This window comes from Drosophila suzukii, unplaced genomic scaffold, assembly GCF_043229965.1.
Source record: "Drosophila suzukii unplaced genomic scaffold, CBGP_Dsuzu_IsoJpt1.0 scf_7, whole genome shotgun sequence".
NCBI classification, from domain to species: domain Eukaryota; kingdom Metazoa; phylum Arthropoda; class Insecta; order Diptera; family Drosophilidae; genus Drosophila; species Drosophila suzukii.
The window spans coordinates 2,449,391-2,460,148 of record NW_027255939.1 but is presented as its reverse complement, the minus strand read 5'-3'; the positions used below and the strand labels follow the sequence as shown (position 1 = coordinate 2,460,148).

The 10,758-nt window shown below is 39.2% G+C and overlaps 1 pseudogene; it reads right to left on the bottom strand.

Moving 5' to 3' along the window:
- Positions 1–1,140: 1,140 nt before the first annotated feature.
- LOC139355071 (uncharacterized) lies at positions 1,141–3,170 on the bottom strand (annotated as a pseudogene).
- Between the last annotated feature and the right edge of the window lie 7,588 nt (positions 3,171–10,758).

Genomic DNA, 10,758 nt, shown 5'->3' with positions numbered 1-10,758 from the left:
CCAGCTAGGCGCTTGACATCGGACCATATCTTTTTGGGGGTAGTGAAAGGTGAGATTCGGGAAGTGAAATTTTGAAAGCAGGTGCGTTTGGCAGCTAGTACAGCTTTTCTAAAGCAAGCGTTGGCTCTTTTGTAGAGTAAAAGATTCGGAATTGTAAGGTCCGATTTGTACTTGTGAAAAAGATCTTGTTTTTCGTCCCTAAGCTCCTGGAGAGAGTGGTTCCACCAGGGGACTTTGGCCTTGTGTGGAATGCTTTTAGTTTGTGGGATGCTGCAGTTTGCCGCCGCCCTTATACATTTAGTAATTTGGGCAATTTGGCTGTTAAGGCTACCAGTTTTCCATGTCAATGAGATACTCGTGCATTTTGTTTTAAAACTCTCCCAATTGGCCAAGTCGGTTTTGTACTTTGGTAACGGTGGGGATTTATCAGCACTGAAACGGATTGATACGAACGTAGTGATTGGGAAGTGATCGCTGCCATACAAATTAGAAGCGATAGACCAGTCGCATATGTGCGCAAGTTGTGGGGATATCAGGGAGATATCTACGTGAGTAAGAGTATTGTGGGACGAGAGGTGAGTGGCGGAGCCGTCATTAAGTGTGATTAAATTTAGGTCAGCAATTGTACGCTCCAGGGCTTTCCCCCGGGAGTTGGATTTTGGCGATCCCCATAGCGGGCTCCAAGAGTTGAAGTCGCCCAACACTATGAAAGGTCCGGATATATGGTTTAAACAGTCAACAATGTCGGTACTCCTGAAACTGTGGCAAGGTGGGATGTACATATTTATTATGGTAATGGGCCGGTCCAGATCAAGCTGGAGTGCTGAGCATAATATGTTTGATGTAATCTGTTTGTGGGTATGGGGGATGTGTCTTTTAATGAGCACTCCAATACCTTGTTTGGCTGACGTGTTATGGGGAAGGTTGCAGAAATAAGCTAAATAGGCCTTAGGGCAAACAAAGCTTTTTGAATCGTTAGGCAGATGGGTTTCCTGTAGGCATATAATGTCGGGCGAATTGTCATTAATGAGTAGAGACAGTTGGTTGTAATTGTTTATAAATTCATTTATATTCCATTGGGTGATTTTTAAAGGCATTTATTTAAATAAGAAAAAAAAAAGGAGGGTACTGGGGGCGCTTTTAGAGATCTTGTTCCATTTGAGATTCAGAGTCAGAAAGGTTTTTTGCTTGGCTAAACTCGGAGTCTGTGGACATATTTTCATTTATAGAATTACTGTGGTCCGAATCTAAAGTTTTTAGAAACCGTTGCGCTTCGTTAATGATAGCGCGAGATTTTTTTAGTCGGTCTTTGATCATGGGGTTTTTATCTTGCGTTCGTGGTGATGGTGGTGATTTGGGGTAGTGGGGGGAAAGGGGGAAATGGGGGGAGCCCCGCAAGGGCGTTGGAGGAGAGGTGGGGGAGGGGGTTACATTTGCTTTTTGTGTTACATTGGTTGTGCTTTGCTTGCTGGTTGATGGTTTGTTGTTGTCTTCTGCTTGCAGAGAGTCTTGCTTCGGTTTCGAAGCCGTTACCGAAGTCGGTTGAGAGGAAGCAACCTTCGCGAAGGAAGCCGAGTGATTGATTGTCGATGATGATTGTTGTAGTTGTTGTTTTTGAATAATTCTAGCTTCACGCATGCTGCATTTTTTTGTTGTTTTAATTTTTAGTAGGTCTCATTGCTGTTGATACGCTGGGCAAGCAGGTGAGGAGGCGGGGTGTTGGCCTGAGCAGTTCGCGCACTCGGTGCGTGAGCAGGGCGCGGGTGGGTGAGGGGCAAGATTGCAGGTGGAGCACATGGTTGGATCACCACAGTGTCTAGCTGTATGTCCGATCCTCTGGCAGTTTTTGCACCGCATTGGGTTTGGTATGTATTCCCTTACTTTGACACTGTACCAAGAGATGTCCAGCTTGCTAGGAAGATTGTAGAGATCGAAAGTGACCAGAATCACTCCCGAGGGTTTGGTGGCGTTGTCGATGGTTTTGGTAAACTTGAATACCGAATGCACGTTTTGGGCTCGTAGCTCTTTCACAATTTCTTCTTCTGGGATGTTGTTTAGGCATGGTGCGTATATTGTTCCCTTCACAAAGTTAAGAGATTCGTGGTAATTGAATTCGACGTCGCATAAGCCAGGTAGGTGGGTGGTACGGAGGAATTTGTCGGCCACTGGTTTGGTGGTAACTAGCATCAATAGATTTCCATCTCTTAGCGTAGAAATGGAAATTATTTCCTTGCTGATGGTTTGTAGTGCCTTGTGTACAGCGAAGCAAGAGTAGTGTGAGATTGGTTTTTGGGAGTCTTTTGTTTTTACTATTATAAACTTTGGATTTTTTGAACTGGAGTTGGAAGTTCAGGGAACTCTTCCGTAAGTTTTTGGTAAGGTCTTTTCTTTTTTGATTTGGGGCTCTCGCCTAGCACAGCAAAGCGATTACCCTGCAGATTGGGGGGCTCGGGGCCCATGATCGCGAGTGTTTTTCGTGAAAGAAAAAAGACGTCCGCACTCGATGACTGGTAGTCGGTGACGGATAATCAAATAATTTACTTTTATAAAACAATATAAGTTGTATATTTTCGATACACAATAATGCTCCTAAAATATTAGGGCATTCACATGTCGCTGCTCCACGAAAATTTTTCCGCCGAAATATTAGTCGCTAGCCGAACATAACGGAGAGACGCAAAAAAAAATAACGGACCGGCCGAAATTTGTCTCTGCGAGCACGGAGTGCAGGCAGATTATAAGACAAGAAAGAGAGGGAAATATCCGAGTATCTGCCTCTCTTTGTTGCACGATCGTTTTCGTGGGCAGTCTTCTACGCTGCGCCGACTGCTCTGCTGACGTCAACAGCGGCACAGCGTTTTAGGCACAAAAAAAAACAAAAAAAGCTTTTTGCCTTGAGCCATGTCACCGCGTCCCTACTGCAGAACTGAAGGGATTGTAATAAATCCCATAAAGGCACAAAATGGATATCTTGTATTTAAAACAGGATCAAAAGAAATCCCAACTAATTAAGAATACCATTACTTAAGTGTAAATATAACAAAAACCGAACAAACATTTGAAAATCTTTTAAAAAAAAGCCGATGAATTAAATGATGTCATCCAAATCCGATATTTAGTAGAAAAACTTAAAAGAGAAATCCATGGAATAGCAAAACGTAGCAAGAGAGGTCTATTCAATATCGTAGGAATAGTTTACAAATATCTATTCGGAACTTTAGATCAAGACGATAAAGATGAGATGGAACAGTAAATCAATAATTTGGTAGATACTAGCGTTCAAAACACTGATGTAAATACGATTATCGATGTCATACATAACGGAATCGAAATAATTAACAAATTATAAGAAAAAGGAGAAAGAGATCAGCAAGTCAGCGTTTTAATATTTAACTTACAACACTTTACGGAATATGTCGAAGATATCGAAATAGGAATGCAAATGTCAAGATTGGGACTATTTAATCCAAAACTATTAAAACACGATTATTTAAAAAATATGAACCCTGAGAAATTGTTGAAAATGAAAACTTCCACTTGTCTTAAAACAGACACAAATGAAATTTTGATTATTTCCCACATTCCTTAAAAGATAGTCAAAGCTCCCGTTTTTGAAATTATTCCTTAACCCGATGAAAATAACAATATTTTAACAGAAAATATACTTTATAAATATTTTCTATATGAAGATAAAGTACTTAATAAAGAAACAGGGAAAATTGTAATTGATGATTGTATAAATAAAACAATTAGACAGGAACCCACTGAATGCAAATATACTAAAACTTATAAAAATTTCCAAATTAATTATGTTGAACCCAACATTTTATTGACATAGAATATCTCTAAAACATTGCTGAATCAAAATTGCATTAATAAAGAAATTTCTATAGTCAGAAGTAACCTCGTTAAAATCCTTAATTGTTCAATACAATTAGATGAATTCACTCTTTCAAATTCAATGTTAGATTACACACATAGTGTTTTCATAAATAAAAATATAACAAAATTGGAAGCATGGTCTTATATTCAAACAAAAGAAATAATAAAATCACATACAAAATATTATAATGCATTTCAAATAATTACTTTAACAACTTTTGTAATTATTATTATAATCATTTTATTGTATTTATAGTATAAATTTAAGAGCATACCAAGAAAACTAATTTAAATGTAATTATGTAAAACCAAAGTAAGAAACACCAAAAAATACAGAAATTGTAAACTACCCAACCAGATTAACATAGAAGAAAATGTAATGTTATACCCAAGACTATTCGCCTGAGAACAGGCCAAATTCAACGGATGGGGGAGTGACATATCTATGGCACCACTTACTCCTATGTACATGTACACACACCTGCACATACATGCTCAGATTACGAGACACCCTCTAAGAAATATGAACCCAAAACTTAATTGTCAACTAGCCAATGGAAAATTATCAAACTATAAGCAAGCCAGAGGAAAATTACCATGAAACAAAAAACCACAGTTTATAGACTAAACAATTAGAACAAGCCGCTGTTCAGACTATCGGCACGTTCCCACAATTCAGGATGCTCAGATTTCGGGACCCAAGTCTGGAGTCCAAAGTCCAATTTCAGAGAGTCACTCAATAGCAATTCCTACTCGACGTAATGCTCCTTTCAGAAACCTTACAAACAAATACAATTTTCAACTAGGAGGCTATTCATTCTACGAACCTAATCATCCAGATGGTGGGGCTCATGGTGGGACTGGGCACCACTCATAACAAATTTTCTAGAAAATACCTACAGGCCACATCTAAAAACATACAACTAAATACTGGCAACCAAATAACCCTAGCCGCCGTATACTGCCCCCTCGCTTCACTATAGCTGAAGATGAGTTTATGCAGTTTTTCAACTCACTCATAGCAGCAGGAGCCTACAATGCCAAGCACACACACTGGAGATCTCATCTCGTGACTCCAAAAAGAAAGCAGCTGTCTTTCATCTGATCACTCGCCTGTCCTGTTTATTTTACTCCGACATCCAGGAACTTTGGAACAATCGTTAAAATTGACTTCACAGAAAACAAATTGGGTTAAGTACAGGAAATATATTAGCTCACACATTGAGCGATGTCCTCATCTCAACGATGAAGCCTTTGTTAATACACTGGAGTTTGTACTCGTCTCTGCAGCTCGAGTTTTAACACCTCAAACTACAAATACCCAATGCAACTAAAAAAAGACAAATCTACAAATCGAACAGCTCGTTTTCGAAAAGCGACGCTTACATCGATCCACAGATCGCCATCTGCTAGGCAAAGCTTAAGACATGCCTCACGTCAACTCCCTAAAGCTTAACAGCAGGAGGAAGCATTTTCCAGCGCCGCTACATAGAGCAAACGTCAACATCTAGTACGAAACACTCACTATGGAGAGCTCATCCAACTTTAAGCTCACCGAAAAAAACTGTGACGCCTATTAGGAATCCCATAGGTGGCTGGCCGCGCAGCGATGCAGACAGAGCCAGCACGCCACCTTAAAAATGTCTTCCAACCAAATCCTGTCACTACTGCGTTCACTTTGCCGACTTTACCATATGAGCCTCAGCTTGAACATAAGCCAATTGAGTTTCGCCCAAACGAAATCATTAACATCATCAAAAATCGGCTGAACCCGCAAAAATCCCTGGGCTGCGACCTTTTAAACCGCAAAATGATCACTACTGAGCTCCCATATTGCGCCGTTTGCACTATCACCCAGCTTTTCAATGCCATAGCTAGACTTGGCCACTATCCAGTGAGATGCAAAAAGTAAATTATAATAATGATAGCAAAGCCGGGAAAAGACCACAAAATCCCCACTTCGTATAGACCTATAAGCCTACTTTCATTCTTATCTAAACTCTTTGAAAAATGATAAAAACATACCTAAGAATACAGGAAGGAATTCCGTCGCATCAATTTGGGTTTCGTGAAAAGCACGGAACAATTGAGCAGGTCAACCGGATAACATCAGAAATTCGGAACGCGTTCAAAAACCGAAAGCACTTTATTGCCATACTTTTAGATGTCTCTCAAGCATTTGGTAGAGCTTGGCTAGAAGGTCTATTGTACAATATCAAGACAATGCTCCCCTATAACACCCACAAACTATTAGAATCTTACCTCTACGACTGAAAATTAGCTGTGAGGTGCACCACTGCTATAACTGACGATTTCACTATTGGAGCTGGAGTTCCTCAAGGTAGCGTGCTTGGGCCAACATTATATGTCCTCTAGACAGCAGACCTCCCGACAAGCACACGACTAACAACATCTACGTTTGCTGATGATACAGGTATTCTAAGCCGCTTAAAACGCCCGATGCAGACAACTGTGCAGCTAGTTCTTCATCTGGTCGATGTCGAAAAATAGCTATCAGATTGGCGAATTAAAGTGAACGAACGAAAATGCAAGGACGTTACGTTCACCCCAAACAGGCAAAGCTTCCTTCCACTCACGTTAAACAACAATCTACTCCCGCAAGCAAACAAAGTGACGTATCTAGGAGTACACCTTGACAGAAAACTCACATGGCGCCGGCACTTTAAAGCCGAAAGAATACACCTAAGGCTAAAAGCCAGCAGCCTTCATTGGCTTATCAACGATCGGTCTCCCCTTAGCCTTGAATAATAAGTCCTGCTACATAACTCGGTACTAAAACCTTTATGGATGTACGGCTCCCAGTTATGGGGGAATACCAGCAATAGCAATATTGACATAGTCCAGCGAGCTCAGTCGAAGATCCTGAGAACACTCACCAGGACTCCGCATCGAAAACATACATCGTGACATAAACATTTCACCAGTCAAAGAAGTGATCGCAGAACAGAAGGAAAAGTACTTTTGCAAGCTATCTTTGCACCCTTACCACCCGGCGAGAGGTCTAACAAGGTTGAGCAATTAATCACGTCTCCGTCGCAATGACTTACCCACCCAGCGACCGACTTGAGGCACGCGCATCCAGAATGCAGTCCTAGTATACTGTTAGTTAAATTTTAATGTTAAGATTCGTAAACTTATTGTTAGTCTCAAAATTATGAGAAGCTGCAATAAATAAAACCAATGTTAAAAAAAAAACAAGGAAGAACGCTATAGTCGATTATTTCGACTATCAGATACCCGTTACTCAGCTAAAGGGACCAATGGGAGTTGGAGATATGCAAGCAGCAAAGCGAGATTTTAATGCGCCACCTACCCGCGTTCTCAATAGATGGTTATGTGGGCGGCAGACAGATTTAAGCGTTATAGGCGTCAATCGATAGGTATTGTTAAAATTTTGTTTCTAGCATGAAAATTGTGTTAGCTACAGATTCGGGCCGGGCGAGTGAGTGATCAATCGATACGCATTGACGAGGCTAATGCACTTTAGTTAAAATTTTTTAACTAGCATGCAAATTGTGGGCGCCAAAGGCTTGGGCGGTTTGTGGGCGTGGCCACGGAATCTAAATATGAAATCTCAGTTCTCTATCTTTGATAGTTTCCGAGATATCTACGATCAAATTAACGATTTCTTGAAGTTTGTGGGCGTTAAAGAGGGCGTGTCAATGTATGTCCGATCCTCTGGCAGTTTTTGCACCGCATTGGGTTTGGTATGTATTCCCTTACTTTGACACTGTACCAAGAGATGTCCAGCTTGCTAGGAAGATTGTAGAGATCGAAAGTGACCAGAATCACTCCCGAGGGTTTGGTGGCGTTGTCGATGGTTTTGGTAAACTTGAATACCGAATGCACGTTTTGGGCTCGTAGCTCTTTCACAATTTCTTCTTCTGGGATGTTGTTTAGGCATGGTGCGTATATTGTTCCCTTCACAAAGTTAAGAGATTCGTGGTAATTGAATTCGACGTCGCATAAGCCAGGTAGGTGGGTGGTACGGAGGAATTTGTCGGCCACTGGTTTGGTGGTAACTAGCATCAATAGATTTCCATCTCTTAGCGTAGAAATGGAAATTATTTCCTTGCTGATGGTTTGTAGTGCCTTGTGTACAGCGAAGCAAGAGTAGTGTGAGATTGGTTTTTGGGAGTCTTTTGTTTTTACTATTATAAACTTTGGATTTTTTGAACTGGAGTTGGAAGTTCAGGGAACTCTTCCGTAAGTTTTTGGTAAGGTCTTTTCTTTTTTGATTTGGGGCTCTCGCCTAGCACAGCAAAGCGATTACCCTGCAGATTGGGGGGCTCGGGGCCCATGATCGCGAGTGTTTTTCGTGAAAGAAAAAAGACGTCCGCACTCGATGACTGGTAGTCGGTGACGGATAATCAAATAATTTACTTTTATAAAACAATATAAGTTGTATATTTTCGATACACAATAATGCTCCTAAAATATTAGGGCATTCACATGTCGCTGCTCCACGAAAATTTTTCCGCCGAAATATTAGTCGCTAGCCGAACATAACGGAGAGACGCAAAAAAAAATAACGGACCGGCCGAAATTTGTCTCTGCGAGCACGGAGTGCAGGCAGATTATAAGACAAGAAAGAGAGGGAAATATCCGAGTATCTGCCTCTCTTTGTTGCACGATCGTTTTCGTGGGCAGTCTTCTACGCTGCGCCGACTGCTCTGCTGACGTCAACAGCGGCACAGCGTTTTAGGCACAAAAAAAAACAAAAAAAGCTTTTTGCCTTGAGCCATGTCACCGCGTCCCTACTGCAGAACTGAAGGGATTGTAATAAATCCCATAAAGGCACAAAATGGATATCTTGTATTTAAAACAGGATCAAAAGAAATCCCAACTAATTAAGAATACCATTACTTAAGTGTAAATATAACAAAAACCGAACAAACATTTGAAAATCTTTTAAAAAAAAGCCGATGAATTAAATGATGTCATCCAAATCCGATATTTAGTAGAAAAACTTAAAAGAGAAATCCATGGAATAGCAAAACGTAGCAAGAGAGGTCTATTCAATATCGTAGGAATAGTTTACAAATATCTATTCGGAACTTTAGATCAAGACGATAAAGATGAGATGGAACAGTAAATCAATAATTTGGTAGATACTAGCGTTCAAAACACTGATGTAAATACGATTATCGATGTCATACATAACGGAATCGAAATAATTAACAAATTATAAGAAAAAGGAGAAAGAGATCAGCAAGTCAGCGTTTTAATATTTAACTTACAACACTTTACGGAATATGTCGAAGATATCGAAATAGGAATGCAAATGTCAAGATTGGGACTATTTAATCCAAAACTATTAAAACACGATTATTTAAAAAATATGAACCCTGAGAAATTGTTGAAAATGAAAACTTCCACTTGTCTTAAAACAGACACAAATGAAATTTTGATTATTTCCCACATTCCTTAAAAGATAGTCAAAGCTCCCGTTTTTGAAATTATTCCTTAACCCGATGAAAATAACAATATTTTAACAGAAAATATACTTTATAAATATTTTCTATATGAAGATAAAGTACTTAATAAAGAAACAGGGAAAATTGTAATTGATGATTGTATAAATAAAACAATTAGACAGGAACCCACTGAATGCAAATATACTAAAACTTATAAAAATTTCCAAATTAATTATGTTGAACCCAACATTTTATTGACATAGAATATCTCTAAAACATTGCTGAATCAAAATTGCATTAATAAAGAAATTTCTATAGTCAGAAGTAACCTCGTTAAAATCCTTAATTGTTCAATACAATTAGATGAATTCACTCTTTCAAATTCAATGTTAGATTACACACATAGTGTTTTCATAAATAAAAATATAACAAAATTGGAAGCATGGTCTTATATTCAAACAAAAGAAATAATAAAATCACATACAAAATATTATAATGCATTTCAAATAATTACTTTAACAACTTTTGTAATTATTATTATAATCATTTTATTGTATTTATAGTATAAATTTAAGAGCATACCAAGAAAACTAATTTAAATGTAATTATGTAAAACCAAAGTAAGAAACACCAAAAAATACAGAAATTGTAAACTACCCAACCAGATTAACATAGAAGAAAATGTAATGTTATACCCAAGACTATTCGCCTGAGAACAGGCCAAATTCAACGGATGGGGGAGTGACATATCTATGGCACCACTTACTCCTATGTACATGTACACACACCTGCACATACATGCTCAGATTACGAGACACCCTCTAAGAAATATGAACCCAAAACTTAATTGTCAACTAGCCAATGGAAAATTATCAAACTATAAGCAAGCCAGAGGAAAATTACCATGAAACAAAAAACCACAGTTTATAGACTAAACAATTAGAACAAGCCGCTGTTCAGACTATCGGCACGTTCCCACAATTCAGGATGCTCAGATTTCGGGACCCAAGTCTGGAGTCCAAAGTCCAATTTCAGAGAGTCACTCAATAGCAATTCCTACTCGACGTAATGCTCCTTTCAGAAACCTTACAAACAAATACAATTTTCAACTAGGAGGCTATTCATTCTACGAACCTAATCATCCAGATGGTGGGGCTCATGGTGGGACTGGGCACCACTCATAACAAATTTTCTAGAAAATACCTACAGGCCACATCTAAAAACATACAACTAAATACTGGCAACCAAATAACCCTAGCCGCCGTATACTGCCCCCTCGCTTCACTATAGCTGAAGATGAGTTTATGCAGTTTTTCAACTCACTCATAGCAGCAGGAGCCTACAATGCCAAGCACACACACTGGAGATCTCATCTCGTGACTCCAAAAAGAAAGCAGCTGTCTTTCATCTGATCACTCGCCTGTCCTGTTTATTTTAC